Source organism: Neovison vison, chromosome X (genome assembly GCF_020171115.1).
Source record: "Neovison vison isolate M4711 chromosome X, ASM_NN_V1, whole genome shotgun sequence".
In the NCBI taxonomy this organism is placed as follows: Eukaryota; Metazoa; Chordata; class Mammalia; order Carnivora; family Mustelidae; genus Neogale; species Neogale vison.
In genome coordinates, this window is record NC_058105.1 from 5807762 (window position 1) to 5823826 (window position 16065).

The 16065-nt window shown below is 48.3% G+C and overlaps 1 protein-coding gene across 6 annotated transcripts in view; it reads left to right on the forward strand.

Moving 5' to 3' along the window:
• The first annotated feature begins 555 nt into the window (after nt 1-555).
• MTMR1 (myotubularin related protein 1) overlaps nt 556-16065 on the forward strand; it is a 57398-nt gene continuing 41888 nt past the window's right edge. For 2 of the 6 annotated variants that reach the window (XM_044235848.1, XM_044235849.1), the window contains exons 1-3: nt 562-635; nt 6514-6619; nt 15739-15762. The gene's annotated coding sequence lies outside the window, so the exon portion shown is untranslated. Of the gene's footprint in view, nt 636-6513; nt 6620-15738; nt 15763-16065 lie in introns of all 6 variants that reach the window. The other 4 variants (XM_044235847.1, XM_044235846.1, XM_044235850.1 and 1 more) reach the window with 3 other exon arrangements.

Consider the following 16065-nt stretch of genomic DNA (forward strand, 5'->3'; position numbering starts at 1 on the left):
ACCTGCTAAAATGTCTGCAGTTGCTCCTGCTTTGAGACCACAAGACCGTGGACGCCCAGGGGCCTGGGCTGCCCCCACCTCGAAACTTACCCGGGAAGGAAAATCGAGGGGAAACAAATCGGGTTTGACTCCTGAATGCCCCCCCAACTCTTCGGCAGCTCGGTAGCTCCGGGGCCACCCAGGCGCGTTCCCACGCGCAGCCGGGCGACCCGGGCCGTCGCGGGCTCCCGGAGCGGGCGGCCGGGGCCCAGGTGGGGCTCTGCGCACGGGGGCGCGGCCGGCCCCGCGCGAGCTCCCCGCCCCCGGGCCCGCGCGCGGCCTTGTGGGTAACGCGGGGCCGCCAGGTGACAGCTAATGGCGGCGGCCGCTTGAGCCGGCGGGCGGCGCGGCACGTCGCGGCGGCGGGGCCCTTCCGGGCGCCGCTCCCCTCTCGCTGCGGCTCGTCCGCGGCGGCGGGCCCGGCGCGCCATGGACAGGCCGGTGGCGGCGGTGGCGGCGGCGGCGGCGGCGGCAGCGGCGGCGGCTGGCAGCGAGGGCGGCGGGGGCCCGGGCCCGGCGGGCGGCAGGAAGCCCCCTCGGGGCGCTGGGGGCCCCGCCGCCGGCTCCCGGCAGCCCAGCGTGGAGACCCTGGACAGGTAAGCGGGACCCGGGCCGCCGCGGTCCCCGCGCCCTGACCCCCGAGAGCCCCGCGCGCCGCGCCTGCCGAGTCCGGGCGTGCCCCTCTCCGTGCCCTGCCGCCCCCCTCTTCCCCGCGCTCCCCGAGACCCCGGGCCCTGCCCCCGCCTCCCGGGGCCGCGCACCTGGCTCACTTCCGCCTCGCGGGCTGGGGCTCCCTGCCCCCCTGAGGGGCTTCGCAGCTGTCAGATCTAATCGGTGCGTCTTGGAAGCGGCCTTGCCGCTGCCCGGGAGACTTTGGGAGGTTTCACCCAGGCCCTCCTCTTTTACCGAGGCCTTCCCTCCCGGGGTTGGAGGACCGAAATCCCACCACCGACGCTGCTTGCGGGGCGGCGGGGTGGGGGGATGTCTTTGACGTTGGGGTTGGGAGTGGGGACTGGAGGATGCAACCCCATGGGTGTTGGAGCTGGTACCGATGGAGGCAAAGTTACCTTGTTTTGAGAGGCTGGGATGGATAACTTCCAAACTGCTCCTGGTGCAAGAACACACAATCGTTTATTTCAGTCTTTCACACCTTGAGGGAACCCGGATCGTTGTTTTCGTGGACACAGAACTGCTTCTTAGGCAGTTGCAGAACCAATGTAAATCAGAAGTGGAAACCGACCGTGCCCAACTGGAAGGGCCATCCTAAGCCTCCGAGGACAAGTGATGGGTTGGTTATCCCGTAGCCCGGAATATCCAGTTTTCCCACATCTTGGCTCTTACGCTGACACGAGAGTGCAGTTGGGCAAGAGAGTGTTGTAAGGCAGCTTGGTCAGTTTCAGGCGCTCATTCTTGCCTGTGTTAGTCATAACAGAGAGCTGAACTTTGGGGAGTTTCCCAGAAGCACAGGAACAGCAAGAAAACACTCGCTTTGTTTCTGCCTCAGTGTACTTACACTGTTTTTTAAATTAATCACGCAAGTGGTCAGCTTCACTGAGAACTAATCACAGCTAAGATAGTACTTGCAATGGTCAGATATTCTATAATGTATGAGGGCTTGGAGAGTTAGGGAATAATACAAGATGGCTTTTGCTTTCTGGCTCACCATCTAGTGAAGACTATGAACAAACCAGCAATTTAAATTGCACGTGCTGAGTGCTAGAAGTACTCTGGGTGGGGTATACGTGGGAATCATCTGAAAAGCTTTTTAAGTACTGCAGGTGACCGGGCCCTACTCCTAAGGCTTCTGATTCAGAAGGTTTGGGGTGAGGGCCAAGAGGTAGTATTTTCCAAAGAACCTCCACAGTCTCACTTGTGATCCACTGCGCTGTGGGCACACAAAGGTGGATCGCTTGATTTAGTTTGAGTTGGGGGAGCGGTATTGGGGATTCTGGACAGTTAAGGGAAGGAGGCCTTCTGAGGAAGCTGACATTTGAATTGAGGGTGAGGAATGAGAAGTTAGCCAGGGGACAGTGTGGGGAGGACCTTTTGGCCCTGGGAGTGGAATGTGCCGTCATGCTGGTGGCGTAGGTGATGCCAGGTGTGCGGAACTGGTCAGGCTGAAGACGTGTGGGAAGGCAGGGGCCAGATCTGGAAGGGGACTGGATGCCTTCCTCGGTAATCGTTTGTCCCTTGCTTCTTGGGGCATGGTTCTCTGTGACCTGCCTAGGAATCCTCTCCAGTGCACGATCCAAGTGCGGCTCCTTGGGTCCCACCTTCAGTCTGGTCTCTCTACCTCTGGGGTAGAGCCTGGAATCCTGCACTTTTAACAATTGCTGGTAGGCACAGGTAGATTGGGCCAGATGGTCTCTTTAGCCCAAGATGGTGCTGGTTTACTGGTGGAGCGGGTGTGATTATTCATAGCGTCCTTCTTCAACTCACACTAGTGTGTTGGTTTGGATAGGAAATTATGTGGTCACCCTTGCTATAGGGACCACAAAAGGATTTCTATCAGGTGAGCTACAGGGATGGGATTGGTGTTCGAGAACATTTGTTCTGCAGCGGTGTGGTGAACGGACTAGAGGCAGGGAGTCTCACTGGAAGTGTTAATCACTGGCCCATGCGCCTGCTCTGTGTCAGGCACTGTGGGGGGCCGAAGGATTTGGCAGGGAACAGACACACACAAATTGCTGCCCTGGCGACAGAGGTAGACAAATAACAAGTAAACTGTATTCTCTGTTAGATGGTGACGGGTGCTCGGGAAAAAGTAAGTCTGGAGGGGGATATGAGGTGTCAGGGGCCTGCAGTTTGGGGGCTGAACTGGAATTTTATGTAGGATGGTCAGGGAAAGCCTGGCTGAGAAAAGTGACACTCGAGTACTGCCCCTAAAGAAGGGAGGGACCCAGTCGCACAGTATCCAGGGTGACAGCATTCCAGGCAGAGGCCTGTGCGCCTGGGTGGGCGTGTGTGAAGTGTGCAAGGAGACCAGTGTCACTAGTGGGGAGGGAGCGAGGGGGAGAGGAGTAAGGCTTGAGGTCAGAGAGGTCACACGGGCAGGTGGTGGAGAGTCGCGGGGAGCCATCGGGGCTTTCAGAACCGAGGAGCAGAGGAGTGGCATACCTGGGGACAGCCGACTGAACAGGGGCGGGGCTGAAACCTCAGGCTGTTGCAGTCACCCAAGTGACAGCGGATGGTGGCCCAGACTGAGCAGTGGGGTAGAGGAAGGGAGAAGTGGTAAGATTGTACATATAATTTGAAGAAAACCTGCAGGCTAGAGCCAGCATTGTTCGCTAACGATTGGTTGTTGGGGAGGAGAGAAGAATCAAGATGCCAGGATTCGGGGCGCGGGAAAGTAGTGTTGCTGACACGAGGGAGAGGGGCTTGAGCGGCACGTGGTTAGGAGCTCCAGACGTAGCTCTGAGACGCCAGCTGTATACTCCGGAGCAGAGGTCAAAGAGCCAGTTGGTTTATATGGGCCTGGAGTTCAGGGGTGTTGTCTGGGCTGGAGACCTCAATGTGGGAGTCATTGGCCTAGAGCTGGGGCCTAAATTCAGGAGGCAGGAGAACACGGAAGGATGGGTGTCTGGAAAAGGGAGTTGCTGTAGGGACGGAGCAAGGTGCGTTCTGAGGACACTAGCTCATGAGAGTGAGCTCACCGAGCGGCTCGGTGAGCGGGCGGATGTGAGAGTGAAATGAAGTGGGCGGTGGGCTCCGCGGCCGACCCAGCTTTTGGGCCTGGGGTACCTGGGTAACTGGCTGTGCTCTTCCCCGACCTAGGAAACGGGTCGGGGAGTGGGTTGCAGGCGGAGCCCCTGAAGCTGGTTTCGACAGGTCCAGTTGGCAGGGTCTCAGGACCCCCTAGTACGGATGTCTCCTTGGATGGTGGCATCCAGATCATGAGACTCCAGGTTGGGGAAACAAAGCTGGCCTCCTCCAGGCTGCAGGTGGCTCTTAGTACCAGGAGAGTGGCAGGAGATTGCACAGGGGGAACCTGGCTGGCCTTCTGTGATCTGTCGTCGTGACCGGCTCGGATTCATACTCTTCTTTGAAGGGTGACTTCTAGAGTGGAAGCTGCCTCTACAGGCGAGGTGCAGCCTTGCCCCGCGGACCGAGGAGCCCTCCCCTCTCTCCTGAGTACTGTGCTTCATGACGACAAAGCTGCGGTCCTGCAAGAGGATGTGGCTTGCTCAAGGTCACAGAGCTAGCTGGTAATAGAAGCAGGACTTGGATCCAAGCCTCCTGTCTACCAGCCCGCTATACCACGCTGTTTGTGACTGTGCTGGCCAGGCCACTTCTGGTTGCATGTGGCAAAAAACACAACTCATTCTAACTTAAGCCAGAAAGGGAGTGTCTTGATGCACGTTGCTGCTGCGGACAAGGAAAGACGGCCAGGGGCACATTTGGAGCCAGAGTTGCACGTTGCATCGTCGGGGCTCCTCATCCCTTGTTTTTCTCTGTCCCATTCTTTATCTCTGTGGGTTCCTCAAGGTCGTAGGGTTGGGGAGTGGCCTCCAGCAGTGCTGGGTGGGGGGATCTACACAGCTTGGAATCCAAGAGGAAAGTCTGGGACTGGCCTGGTCTGGGTCACTCCCCTACAAGTGGGCTCAGGAGGAGCAAGGTATCAGCCCTGCTCCTTCCCCCCAACCCCCAGAATCCTGTGAAGTGGGGAAGGAACAGTCCTCCCGCTAGAGAAATGTCCTTATCAGAAGAAGGAGGAAGGGATGCTGGGCAGATGATAACGGCAACAGGTCACCCGCTGTGAGTGACCGTGCAGGTTCCCGCTGTTAGATTTACAGTCAGGGGTGGGTGCTGGCAGGGACGAAGGCAGTGTGACAAGAGAAGGATAATCTACCCGGCAACAAAGGGGACTTAGCCTTTAACAAAGAAACTAAAATCCCCGATTCCCCTCCTTTCCTCTAAGTTAGAAATTATAGTAAATAGATTTATGACATGTCTGCTCATTCAGTGCATGTTTTTACTTAACGTTTTCAGCCCCGCAGCTCACCACTGCTCACTATCACTATCTTGATCAGAGGCAGAAATTTAGAGCACTAGTAGAGAACATCAAATATCTTCATCTTACTTTAGGTTATTTTATGTACTGCCTAGGGTTTCCACTTTTTTCAGTCTTCCCAATGTATGAGTGTGGATTTAATCAGTGATGAGATTTTTATAGGTCTGGAACATTCTTTTTTTTTTTTTTAAGATTTTATTTATTTATTTGACAGACAGAGATCACAAGTAGGCAGAGAGAGGCAGGCAGAGAGAGAGAGAGAGGAGGAAGCAGGCTCCCTGCTGAGCAGAGAGCCCGATGTGGGACTCGATCCCGGGACCCCGAGATCATGACCTGAGCCGAAGGCAGCGGCTTAACCCACTGAGCCACCCAGGCGCCCCGGTCTGGAACATTCTTTACAGCGAAAACTACCTACAGGGTAAACTTTCATGAGCATCTTTTGCCCTTTGCTTGATTCCTTCAGTAATTTGATGAGGAGCCTGGCCCCTTGGAGACAATTTTTGATTCTCTCACTGCCTAGTCTGCTCCTGTATTCCTTTAGGTCTGGTGGGCACAGCCTGCCCACTGACTGGTCATGTGACCTTGGTCAAATGCTGGAGCCTCACTTTTCTCATCTTTGAGGTGGGTCACTGTGTGTGGAAATGTGGTGACGCTTAAGAGCACCAGGCAAGTAGAAGATGGCATTTCCCTCGCGGGACTGTGCTCTTATGTGAGGCAGTGTGACTGGCCTCCATGGGCCTGGCCTCTATTTCGCCTTCCAGTTCATTGGGTCGGTCAGGATCGGTTGTGTCGTGTTCTGGAAGGACAGCCCCAGGGGAGCTGGAGGCAGCCCTGCCACCTTCTGATTGGGCGCGTGACCTCTGGTGTCTCAGTTTTCTCATCTCAGAAACATGTTGGCTAGTCCCTGATGCGTCTTCTTATCACACTGTGGTTGGGAGACTCTGATATCATAACAGACCGGAAGAGCCTTTTTAAGTTGTCAGTGCACTTACGGAAGTGTAAGGTAGCATTATTACTACGTGCAGGATGTCATTTGCCTAGTCTGGTCTTTTTAAACTCATATAATCCACTGTTTGATTAAAAGTCTATTTGAAAAAAAACATATGCTGTAAGATAAATATTTCACTTAGAATTAATATTCCATATATATTACATTAAGCATATTCACTGCATATAGTTGTAATATAATAAAATTCCCTAATGTTTAACTGTGTAAGTCCTGGACTCTGAAACATAAAAAAAAAATTGGCTAATTCATTTAAAATCAGCCTGGAACCTAATCTTACTTACTGGTTATCAGTTAGTATTTTAGTTCTTATAGTAAATGTACAGTTAACTGTGTAGTCTCATAAAATTTTCTTTTCTTAAAAAAAAAAGGAATGTACATATATCCTTAGTCAGTGCTCATATTTTTCACCGAGAGCTCATGTCTTAAAATATTTTAATCACACTATTTCTTTTAGTCCTACAGGATCGCATGTTGAATGGTGTAAACAGCTTATAGCTGCTACCATTTCTAGTCAGATTTCAGGTTCAGTGACGTCAGAAAATGTATCCAGAGACTACAAGGTAAGCAACATTGAGTCTTCAGTGTACCAAGAAGCTTTGCATTTCTTTAAAGATTATTAGTTATTTCAGAGAGAGAGTGCAGTGCACGCGTTGGGTGGGGTGGGGGAGGAGTGGGGGGAGGGCAGAGCAGAGGGAGAGGAGGGGGGAAGAATGTGAAGCAGACTCTGTGCTGAGTGCAGAGCCCAATGTGGGGCTCACTCCCATGACCCCGAGGTCACGACCTGAGCCAAAACCAAGAGTCAGCTGCTTAACCAGCTGAGGCACCCCAGCAACCCAAGAAGCTTTGCATTTTTAGTTTGAGTGAGACTTTGGCCCCTTGATGCTCAACAAACATTTGCTTGGGAACAAGGATGAAAGATTTTCTGTTAGATCTGAACTTCAAAGGAGAATTTTTACCAGAATCTAGTATATGTACTCATGGTTTTGTAATTGAGAGGAAAAACTGTCTTTAGCTTTTGATCCTTTTTTTAAAAATCCATTTCCATTTTTATTATATTACATGTTACATTTTACATTTTATTATAATAAATGCGTATATTTTCTTTGATCATATTCTGAACTTCAGAAAATGTCTGATAGTATTTCCCAGCTTCACCATTTGTGTCTGTGTTTAGGTAATACCTGTGGGTGTTCGGCATTAACAGGCGATACTACGATGCAAAAAGTTGCAGAACTCCAGAATATTGTTGGGCAGCCTCATTTTTTGGTCTTTAATTTGTATTCTCTGTTTATTCTAAAGTTGAGAGTGATAAGCTCCTTGTCAGCAGAGATGGGGGCTCTTTTACTCACCACTGCTTCCCCAGCACAGTCCTGGAATATAACAGGTGCTCAGTAAATACTTGTTGAATCGGTTAACAAATTTAAAACTTACATGCTCCATCTTTGTTAAGCCTAGGACTAACCCTGTTTAAATGTCAGTGAACTGTTAAACCATGCTTACATTGCTTGAATGGAGGTTTCAGTCCATCATAATTATGTGTGCCTGCTTGTGAAAGATGGTTAGTTTTCACAAGTGTGGACAAACTACATTTAGTATCCCACACCCCCCTCGGTCAATGGTCTCTCAAAATCACGGTCCTTGCCAAGCACCAAGTTCTTACAGTCAATGTAAAGGTAAAGGTAAATGTAAAGGTAACCGTATAGAATTAGACAGTTTAAGCACTACAATAAAGATCCTAATTAATTCTTTTTTAAATTTAAACTTTATCTTATTTTTCCGGTGTTCCAAGATTCATTGTTTATGCATCACACCCAGTGCTCCATGCGCTATGTGCCCTCCTTAATTAATTAATGCATGCTCCTTGCTTAAGGGACCTGATGGCCTCTGTTCCTCTCTTCTCTATCTCGTAATGTGCCAAGCGCAGAGACTGACTCGAGAGGCCATGTAATTGAAATTTGGCTCTCATTCTGTACCTCCTCCGAGCCATCCGATGCTGTTGATTAGGCCTACCAGAGGAAAGTAGGCCTTTGGATTAGTAGAAATTGGATAACCTGCTCAGTCAGAAGAGTGACAGTATGTCATTCTCAGTAGGTTTCCCTGCTCTCTGGTTTTCATGTTTGTCCATGTAGGAGCGGCTGGGGTACCCAGTGTTCCAAATCCAGCTGGGCACACATGCCAGCCGCAGCTGGGGGGAGCAGTTGCTGCCTCACTGGTGCCTGAGTGGCTGGCCGCTGAGCAGCTGCCTACCCCAGCGGTCCCAGGTTCCCTGTTGCCTTGTTTTAGCTGAGAAACTGCCCCACTGAGTGGAGAGGCTCAAGAACCCGTACTAGCAGAGAATAGATCTCAGGCCTTGGAATGATTTTCTTTCCAGACAATCAGGAGTTAACAGTAATGTTTTCATTATGTTTGCGTATTTGTTAGTGTTGTGTGAGTTCTATAAAAGACTGAATGTTGACTGTGTGCGTAGCTTTCTAACCTCTACATTAATAGATCAGACAGAATCTGTACTTTAACGCGAAGCAACTGGTTTTTTTTTTTAAATTTTAGTCTATTTACAAATTTTGTGTAGCGAAATTAGCTCATATTGGAATGGTTTAGCAGATGGTATTCCGAAAAAAAAATAAGGCTTTTCTATATTTTGTAAATTGAATTTTAGGTACCTACATCAGATCATAGCTAAAGCTTTTTAATGAATTGTCTTTGTTATGTTTGTCCTGTAGCCAAGTCTGCAAAGTCAGAGTTAAATTTATAATTCAGGAGTTTTTTTCTCTAAGAAGAGAGTTTTTTAAATAATAAAAGTGTAAAATGTTTCTAAACCACAGGACAATTTTATATGCTACATATAAAGTAGTTCTTAAAATCCGAGTCCCCAAGACAGGACTCTGGAGTACCTCCGGCAGGGGAGCCATTGCGTGTGGTTTTTCCTGAGGGTCCAGCCACAGTTCCTTGAGGATCTAATTTGCAGGCATCAATGAGTAATATTTCAAATTATCCACTGTGCAAATATCTTATTTGAAACCCACACACGGTATGGGGGTTCATTGGTTACAGGTTAAGGGCGACGTCCGTAATTAAAGCGAGCCCGTGCTTATGGGGCTGAGCACTGGCATCTGGATGGGAAATGCTGATTGGCTTTTTCATCCTAGGCTTCCGGGGGCGGTGCTTACAGCTTCCTCACCAACCCTCAAGCTCACCTAGGGCTCTGTGGTTTTTTAATGCTTTTTTTGTTGGCTTTGTAATACTTTATGACATATAATCCATTCAGCCTTAAAACAACGAAATGAGGTAGCTTTTATCATACTCATCATTTAACAGATGAAAAAAAGCCAAGGCTCAGAGATGTCAGATGACTTACTTACTGTCACGTAGTTGAGACTTAGACTTTTTCAGCAGGACAGCTATCCCACTGAAAAGCTAGAGTGCATGTAAAATTTTGTCCCCCTGCCCTGTCCACTGTTTTTCAAAATGTGGCCCTTGGGTTTCCCCACTTCAGCGCTCCCCAGGGTGTCAGCAAAAATGTAGCTTCAGTGGTCCCCATCTCTCCCGACAGTGAGTTAGAATCTCTGTAGGTGTGGAACCAAAGGCCTCGTAGATTTCTTATGTATGATAAAATCTGAAACGCTAGGCCTCCTAGGTTTAGAGCTCTTGAAACTGGTGATGAGACCATATGTTTCTGATGCAGTCCTGCAAATCCGAATAATTAGCAACTTGTGTTTTTGAGAACAGTTTTTTTTAAAAATTTATTCATGTCATGAATTGACAATAGGCTCAGGGTCAGATCACCCAGACTATGGTAAGAATATCGCTTTTATCACATGAGGTAAATTTAGATGGTATGTCTGTGGACATGTGTTCACAGTTATATAATTTTAAATATGTGTTAGAAGAAATAGCACATTGAACTTGTGTTTTAATGGATGCTGTTGTGTAGAGCTGGGCAAAGTACGAAAAAGGAGTTGATTTTAAGTAATATAAATACTGATATTAGTATGGGCAGTGTAGAGCCAGAGCCGAACTTGTGAACTTGTGGAGGCGGAGTATGAAATGACCGAGCTTTGGGGACCTGTCCCCGCTGAAAGAGTAAGTAGCTACTGTGTTGAATTTTAGTTGAATGGTCGACTAAATTAGTAAGTGTATGCTTTATTACCAAGTAGTCCTGAAGATTTGCCTGGATCATTATGACTATTAGAAATGTGATAAAATACCTCATTTTGTTTGACCCCCTCCCTGTGTCCCCGGTAGCAACTCAGCTCAGTTGCTTTTCATTTTTGCTGGGCTAACAGAGTAAAAGCCTCTCTGTTGAATTTGTCAAAGATTTTAAGAACGGGATCGGAATGTAATGTTCCATAGATTAGATGAACTAATACCGTTACAAATTGTAACAAAACGTCTTAGGAGCTGTTAGTAAAAGTGACCTCATCATCACTATCACCGCCTCTGTTTCTCTCCTCTTGTTTCTCCTCCCCTTGTCCACGAACAAACATTCGAAAGAAAAAAGAGAAGATGGTCCTGTTCTAGTTGTAATCAATTAACAAGTTAGTATGGTGAGAAAATTCTGGATCCTAAGCAAAAATTTCCAGAAGGGCTTTGGTGGGAAGTAAGATGCAGGGTACAGGAAAGGCTTCATCACGCTTGAGCTAGGTTTTAGTTAGTATTTCTTAAATCGAGTGCTAGTCTATGAAAAAGGACGCTCAGACATGATCTTTCAATCCATGGCCGTAATCCATGGTTTACAGCTTGGCCTCATGATCTGTTTATTAAATCAGGGTTTGCAAATGCAAGTGACTGCAAGCTAGGCACACGTGGGAGGGGGCACTAGAGAACAGCATGTCCCCTCAAAAACAATTTTAAAAACACCCTCCTACTGCCTGTTTGAGCAATAGGCCTCCAGTTTGTAACCACTGCAGTAGAAGAGTGCTGTCCTAGCTCCCAGGGTTACTTGTGGGGAAAAATTCTTTCTTACAAATACCAAGATTTCGTAAGCCAATGAAAAATACCGTATGATTTCACTCATATGCGGAGTTTAAGAAAAAACCAGATGAACATGGTGGGGGAAAGAGGCAAACGTGAAACAGACTCTTCGCTCTAGAGAACATACTGAGGGCGGCTGAGGGAGGTAGGCGGACGGGTGAGTGAAGTGGGTGGTAGGGACGAAGGAGAGCCCTTGTGGAGAGCGCCGGCTGTGGTATGTGAGTGATGAATCACTCAAGTCCACCCCTGAAACCAATATTACACTGTTTGTTAACTAACTGGGATTGAAGACTCAAAAATTTTGTCACGATTTTGGCTTCTGCTTCTGGAAAGATGGAGTGAAGGTATGTTTTCCCATTCTTCATGCTAAGTTCAACCCAGAACCCTGGCCATCAGCTATAGAATGAACATAAGAGTCCCCCCGCCAAAATAGAAGAAGGCAGACTAGTCAGGGATCTCAGGACCCAAGGAATGACATGGTGGTGAGTCCCTGGGCTTTGTTTCTGTCACATATGTCCCAGACTGGCTGAAGAAGCCAGCAACCCAGAAATGCCAATGGGCATGGACAACACAAGCCTACTCTCTCAAGCTAAAGGACCAGGAAAGGGACAGCCTAACAAAAAGAAAACTTGTAGGCACTCTTCACTGCACTCCAGCCAAACACCACGGAAAAAGCTGTGGCCCCCCACCCACCCTGCCAGCAAGGCCAAGTTGGGAGCCTAGATGTCCCCCACCTTGCCAGGCTGCAATGGGGCACAGCAAACCCGTGCGGTGGTGGTGTCAGGGGAAGCCTAGTGGAGACTCAGACTTTGCCGTCCGCCCATCAGTAAGGAGGCTGTGCCTCTGCTATGGCATTAGTGGAGGCCATGTCGGGGGCAGTAACAAGGTACCCGTGCCGCTGCCAGCCAGGGAGATGTCCGGAGCAGCCCAGGGGAGCTGGAAATCTTGCCCCAACCCAGCAGTAACCAGGAATCCCCCATCCTATGGTGTCCATGAGGCCGAGTGGGGAATCTGGACTTGTACCCCAATAGCCTGCAGCGCGGGGGTACCCTGCTCCCGCTGCAGCAGCGTCTGAGCGAGGTGGCTGAAATGGAAGGTCTCAGTAAGATCCCTGCTCTCGTGACTAGTACTCAGGACGTTCAGATTGCCATTGAAAGCCACTTGTTACACCACGAACCAGAAAGATCTCAAACTGTACAAAGAGAATCAGTAGGTGACAGAACTGAGATGACAGATGTTAGAGTTCTTCGAAAATGATTTTAAAGAAGCCATCAGAAAATTGCTTCAAACAATTAAAAATACGCTCGAACCAATGAAGACAGAGGAAGCGAGAGAAAAGAAATAGGAAAGTTTCAGCAAAGAGATAGGAGATAGAGGAACCAAATGGAAACTTTAAAACTGAGAAATATAGTAACTGGAATTAAAAAAAAAAAAAAAAAAAGAACCTCAGTGAATGGGTTCAATAGCAGAATAGAGAGGACAGAGAAAAGAATTGGATGGGTCTTAAGGGAATTAACACTGAGCCAAAAACGCCACTCAGCAAAGGTCATGTACTATATGATTCCATTTATGTAACAGTCTTCAAATGATAAAACCATAGTCATGAACAGATTACTCGTTGCCAGGGACTAAGAAGGGGAGGGGCAGTGAGGGAAGCTGATGTGGCTGTAGAAGGGTGACAGTGGGGTCCTCCTGGTGATGACATTGTTCTGCATCTTGATTGTATCGGTGTCAATTTCCTGGTGCTGGCATTGTTCTGTAATAAGCTGCCATTAGGGAAGCTGAATGACATGGTACCTGGAATCTCTATTATTTCTTACAATTGCCTGTGAATCTACAATTATCTCAAAATTAAAATTTAGTTTTTAAAAAAGTCAAGATTTTTATAGACTGCTGAATGATTCTATATTGCATGTAAAATAAATCCTGATGAATACATCTAAAACTCATGATACATCCGAAGTATTATTTAAATGAAACAAAGTTATGCCAGTAAAGATGGTAGAATTTTGTTAGGGAAAGGTTATCAGCAGTTATCAGATCTCAGTTTACTAGTTCCATTACAAATATCCTCATCTCTTTCCTGAGTGGGAGTTGGGGCCAACATGTTTCATCGAGGGTGGAATTAAACACGAGCAGCTTCTTCATCACCTTTCCCGGAGGGCTTCAGAGAGTGGAAAGTGACTGTTGTAGGCAAGAGTTTGACAAAGGGGGTCGGGCAAGTTTCAGGTATGACTAGTTTACCGAAGACCAGGGTTATATTTTGAGGACTAGTTAAGATTTGTCTTCACCTGCCCGGGGCCTGTGACTCTAGCCAGCCAGTGACCACCACGTTAGGTAGAATTCTGGTTATTAAGACACCAACAGCAAGAGCAATGATCTGAGCCAACAGTTCGCTCTTCAGAGCAGGGTACGTACCCCTTCTTTTTAACTCATTCTGTAGTGGTCCGACAGCTACAGTAAAAATTTTTGTAGGCTTCACCCCTGAAATAGAAAACAGTGGTGTTTTTACTTCACTATCAATTCAAGAAGCCTCTTAGACGCATAAGTTCTAAACAGGTCGCTTATAAAAGACTGATACTTATTTGACTTAGCCTCTCTGGGCTCTGTGCACCAGCGCCATCCTCTGTCACAGGGGCATAATAGTATCTCCTTCCAGTGGCTGCGAGGGTCCAAGGGTTGAGTTGACTCGTGTGAAGCACCTAGCACAGCACCTTCGACACAACTGCTTGCTGGCCTTTGTCCCCCAGGCACCGGCTGCATGTGAAAGCTTCCGAAATCCTTCCAGGCCGTTGGAGGGTCTGTGGTGTCCGCTATTACCTTAGGAAGAATTAAGACAGGAGCCAAACGGAGTTAGACCAGAGTTACTGGTCAAAGCTGGCTTGGAGGGCCTGGCTTAGGTGTAAGGCCACGGTGGGCCCCGAGTTAAACACACTTTCCCAGAGGCAGCCGTGGACACCCACGTCCTCTTCCTCAGGGCAGGGCTCACAGGCAGACCCGCCACCGGCTCGGGAGACCAGGCCGTACCGTCCTGGTGCACTCGTGCGGGGCCCGGAGAGCCCAGAGAGGCAAGGAAGAGCCCAGGGACCCCCTCACCGAGAGAGAGTGGTCGGCGGGATCCCTTGCCTCTCTGGTGCCGGGGGGGCCCCCAAGGGACATTTTGAGAGGGGCCTGAGAGCAGAGGAAGGGAGTTTTAACCCCAATGCAAACTTGTATACAAATTGAGATCTTGGCGCTTGTCTGGGTAAAAATGCTCCTACTTGCCCTGTTGCACGTGGAACCATTCACTAGGGAGGGCTCATGCTTGGAGCGGGAGACCTTCTCTCTGGAGTCTGTATTGCCATCTCTGCCCCATTTTGCGTTGTTTACTCACATAGGCATATATTTTCTTGATTTTGTACAACTTTCCCAAGGTGTAATTCACATATTTAAAGTATACAGTTTAATTCATTTTGATAGGTATTCACCTCTTAGTCGCCACGATCAAGAGGATAAACATATCCATTGCCCCTCCTGCAAAAAAAAAAGGGGGGGGGCAGGTTTAGGTTTTTTAGTTTAGTTTATGTTTAGGAATTTATGGGCTTTAGGTGTCTGAGCTATAGTACCATCACTTATTTCAGAACCTTTTTTACGTCAGTGGATATTTTAACCCACTGAGCCGCCCAGGCGCCCCATTACATCAGTGGATATTTTAATGATGATACAATGATGTTCTTTGATTCATATGATCTTATCTATCTTGAGTAAAACTATAAAACTAATAATTGGGACCTCTGCTGATTTTTTTTTTTTTTTATGATCTGTTTCCCATAGAACCTATAGTGGTTAGGTGGTAGGATTTCCGCTTGGGGATTGGGGAACAGATGTTCCCATCTTCCTTGCTTTCCGTCCATTCTCTGAGTGTTTTCTCCCACCAGAGCTTCACCAGTGCATACATTGTGTTTTCGAGTAGAAGTCACAGGCTTAATTAAGGGTCAATAAACCTTGGCTTCCCCCTTCTCCCCTCCTTCCCCTCCCCTGCCAGCAGAGCCAGCTACCTCTTCCCACCTGCGGCTGCCTCTTCCCTGTTTGTAGGGCGAGGGGCAGGCGCCGCTCTCTCCGGGGCCTGATGGCCACGGCACAGAGTTTCATTTTGGTGTCCCGAGCGTGAGTTGGAAATATAATTTCTACAGCAACCAGCTCAAGATTTATGGTTAACTGGGGTTTATGATACCATTAGCACCAACAGCTGAGCTGTGCTCTGGGTCAAGTGTGGGGGCTTTTGTGGTTTTTGGGTTCCGTTTTTGTTTTGTCTCTGTGGGCTGGCTTGGGAGCAGAACCGCCGTTTTGTGTCATTGTTTCTGTGGGGAAAATGCATTCAGTATTCCAAACAGACACACAACTGAACTTCTCAAACACAGTCTGTTCACAGTGGCTTATAATGGTACTTGACAGAAGGGGTTTGTGTTTAAAATAATGTAGTTTGTCTTTGCCCAAGGGCAATAAGTTTCTCCACATCAGAGACTTGCCTGAGAATTACAGGACAAATGTGTTAAGATTGATTCGATAGCGAACAAAATTTAGAGGGCAAATGTGTTAGGATTGATCTGGTTGGTTTAGTGAGAGGATTAGTCTGTTCCATCGGGATGGGCTGGTGAGCTTAACAGCATCTTTCACGGGTCAATAGTAATGTGTCCATGATGATGATGTTCTGTGTTTTAACTAACAGGTTTTCAGGAGGCCTGATATAAGGGTAAGAATATGTGGCTTTCCGCACATGGACCGCCTACTTGTGTGTCTCTGTGCTTGATGAACACTTAGTCGACTTAGTATTCTTTACCTTCTCACTGGGTTTATGAGTCACTCCGATCAACTTGGCCTGCTGTGTCATAGCTTTAAGTGTTCACTAGAAACGCTTTGTTTGTTCCGGTGTTTTTATGTGCCGTGAAAGCTGGTGTGTGTGTGAGGGCAGGATGCTAACGTTGTTGCCAGCGTGCAGTTCTGACTGACTTTCATTGGGTTGCACGATTTCTAACCCAGTGGAGATTCACGGCAG